This window comes from Sorex araneus, chromosome 6 (genome assembly GCF_027595985.1).
Source record: "Sorex araneus isolate mSorAra2 chromosome 6, mSorAra2.pri, whole genome shotgun sequence".
In the NCBI taxonomy this organism is placed as follows: Eukaryota; Metazoa; Chordata; class Mammalia; order Eulipotyphla; family Soricidae; genus Sorex; species Sorex araneus.
In genome coordinates, this window is record NC_073307.1 from 114,860,769 (window position 1) to 114,864,373 (window position 3,605).

The 3,605-nt window shown below is 41.0% G+C and overlaps 1 non-coding gene across 1 annotated transcript; it reads right to left on the reverse strand.

Annotated features, from left to right (window-relative positions):
* Positions 1–3,016: 3,016 nt before the first annotated feature.
* On the reverse strand, positions 3,017–3,150 carry LOC129406313 (small nucleolar RNA SNORA70). The gene has a single exon (XR_008630924.1). It is a non-coding gene; the product is annotated as a small nucleolar RNA SNORA70 (small nucleolar RNA).
* Positions 3,151–3,605: the final 455 nt, after the last annotated feature.

Sequence of the window (3,605 nt, forward strand, 5' to 3'; positions counted from 1 at the left end):
TTGGAGCAATAGCACAGCAGGTAGGGCGTTTGTCTTGCACGAGGCCGACCGGGGTTTGATTCCTCCGTCCCTCTTGGAGAGCCTGGCAAGCTACCGAGAGTATCCCACCCACACAGCAGAGTCTGGCAAGCTACCTGTGGCGTATTCAATATGCCAAAAACAGTAACAACAAGTCTCACAATGGAGACGTTACTAGTGCCCGCTCGAGTAAATTAATGAGCAAGCAACAGGATGACAGTGACAGTGACAATAGTAATGCTGTCTCCCACATCATAACATATCACTATATATATACATATATATACACATATGTATACGTATATGTATATATATGTCACAAGAAAAGTAAATGGGTAGAAAAGTTTAAGAGTTCTCTTTGAGAGAATGAATATGTAGCACACTTAGATAGAACTGAAAAATTCTTCAGTGAGAGAACTGGGATTCAAAGACAAAAGTTCCTTTTCTTCATGAATATTTTTAAGGAAGTTTGAAACTAAGCCTCCTCTTGTACTAACCACAAAGGAAAGTTATGGTGCTATTTATCATTAGCATCTGTTAATCTGCTCCCTTCTCTCTTACTAGTGGCCATATGTCATGGAGTGCTTGGGTTTTAACCCATCCAGACGGGGGAGGCTTAAAGACCATAATCAGTTCTCTCCCTCAACAATGCTCCATTTTTTTTCACCTGCCCAACAACCATGAATTAATTATAAGCATTGTCTCCCCAGCAGGTGGTACCTGTGATCTCATGACCATATCATATTCACTTCCAAAATCAGGCATATTAACAGTATCCTGAGTTTCTAATACAAATGTTTACCACCTGTATGTGCCAGGGGTAGGGCTGTCTGAATGCCACTACTATTAATTGAGGAAGTATCTCAGTGTCTTGATGTCTATTGACAGAATTGATGAGGCAGTTCTAAGCAGCCCATTATGGAATGTCAATATAAATTAGACCATGCTAGGTCTGACATGAAAGGACTTGTCTCTTTCTAATAGGACACCCACATGGTCCATTGTACCCATTGCCTTCAGGAGGCCCTTGGTACTCACCAGTGTCATTGGTTTCTTATGTTGTGGGCTTTTAAGTAGTTCTAGTTTCAAGTATTCCCATGGCCAGTCACACAAACACTAGCCATTAAAATATCTACTTTTCATCCTGTTTTCACCCAAAATTGGCATAAGAATCCTCTTCTAAGCCATGTGTTCAGATTTGAGATTCAGAAAAATAGTCATTGTAGTTAAATACCCAAAGAATAGTAAGACTTAAGGTTAAATGAGAAAGCAAGTTATTTCTCAGCCACACACTTCCAAAAAAGTCATGTAAGATGCTGTGTGCTGAGGAAAAACAGATGTCCACGGGCTAAACAACTGAACTGAACCAGCTGCTTTTTTCATGGGAAAAACTTTTACTTGAGGGAGCAACAATCATTCAGAACTGGCTGTTTTGAGAATGCTTTCTTGAAAAATGAAGTAAGCTAGCCCTTCGAGGGTAATAAGCAACTTTTAAAGAGTCGTCAAAATTTAAGATGTTAAATAAAAATCAGAATTTTGGAAAACACGCAGCCACAGCCATGTGGCAGACAAAATTGAGCGATGAATATGGGCCCCTGTGAATTTGAGTAAGAAGCCCAAGGGAAGATAAAAGAAAAGGCTAAGAAATATCTTCCTTGTGTGAGGAGAGAGAAAAGAATGGGAGCAAAGGATTGATTAAAGACAAGGAGTCAGTTGTGGGGGGAGAACTGAGAGAGGATCCTGAGGAATGAGAGGGGGTGATCAGGAAGGTCAAAGGCCACAGAGCAAGTGAAAGTGTCTGTGTGCAGAAGACTTGAGCACTGGGTAGCAACAGAATGGTGGGAGGGGGGGAAGCTGGCAGGTCAGTGGAGACCCAAAGGGACAGGAAATATGACACCTCTTTGGAAAACTGTTGACACATTTGGCAGATATATTAAAGAGGGAATTGGGACTGTGAACTTCAAAAGAAATGAGATCAAGATCTACTGGGTTTTGAAGTAACAGCAGGAGAGACCCCAATCTATGGTTAGATTCTAGGTCTTCCCACTTGAACCCAGGGCTCAGAACTGTGTTCCTAGCCTCTCATGTTATCAACGAATTTTGTGAAACTTCTTTCCGTTTGGAAAATAATCAACTTTTCACTTCTTGGAAACACTTTGAAGAGACAATACTAGTTATAGTCCAAGATTAGACCATTAGAACCTGGGGACCTACAAAACCTGAGCTACTTATGCATCAAGGCCCTTTCAGCAAGGGGAATGCATGGAAATTAACACGACTCTGCCTCCCCAAACCTTGACATCTATTGTAGGTTCTCAGTGAAAATCTATACAGACACCCACAGGAGTGTTTTTTGGATGTTACTGAACCCAACTGTAGAGAAGGACCAGGATCTTATAGCACTATAGCACTGTCATCCCATTGTTCATCAATTTGTTGGAGCGGGCACCAGTAATGTCCCCATTGTGAGACTTGTTGTTACTGTTTCGGGCATATTGACTACGCCATGGAGAGCTTGCCAGGCTCTGCCGTGTGGGCGGGAAACTCTCGGTTGCTTGCTGGGCTCAGCTGCCAAGGATCTTATAGGAAGCAGAATTTATTGAGGAGAGATGGATGGAAGGGAGGAACTCAGGAAGGGCAGCGCAAGGACTCTCAGAAATATGATGCCTGCCATCTGTCCAGAGGCCTATGGCCAGGGGGATATTTGACTCCATCTGGCATGGACCACATTTTAGCCACCATGATTTCAAACTCATCCACATTAAACATGGTCCCACTTTTTGGCAATGTGCATCTTCTGGTGGCCAGGGAAGTAGAGCTCTGCTCAGCTTAGAGCCTCAGCACATGTTCCTTGTGCAGCTTAGAGCAGATGGACATGATAACTTGACCAATGTGGGACCTAGTGGCTGGGCTCTGGGGCTTTTCCAGGGAACTGCATGCCTGCATGGAGCCTAAGAGGGAAACAGCATAAATGCAGACATGAATGTCAACTACAAAGAACTATCTCCAAGGCCTGTGGACCACCCAAACCGGCAACAGGCTGCAGACATGTCAATGGAGACCACTGTTTACAGCTATTGCCACATGTCCAACCCCCACCAGAAAAAGCACATAGGCCTGAATTGGCTGCAGAAAACTAGAATTTACATCTCCTATTCATCACAATCTGATACCGGAGAAAAATTAAATTTAAATATATGTAACTACACATGTCCAGCTTTTTTAACAAGATGCAGCAAACAAGATTAAATTTCAGTAAATATAATCTGTAATTATGATTTAGAAAATTAAAAATTATAAGAACTGCATATATTGATTGAAATTATGCAAATATATGGCTAACAGGAAAGTCACTAAACACTTGAACATGTTTTTCTGTAAATAATGTAAACATCAAAACCTTATTAGTAAAATTCTTCATATTTAATACCTTTACTCACACTTTGTTTTTTTTTTTAACATACCTAAACTTTTTATTTAGAGTTCTTTGACAAATTAGGGTCACTCTAGACATAGTATCCAATACAATCTTTTTTTTAAAAAAAATTTTTATTGAGTCACCATGTGGAAAGTTACAAAGTTTTCAG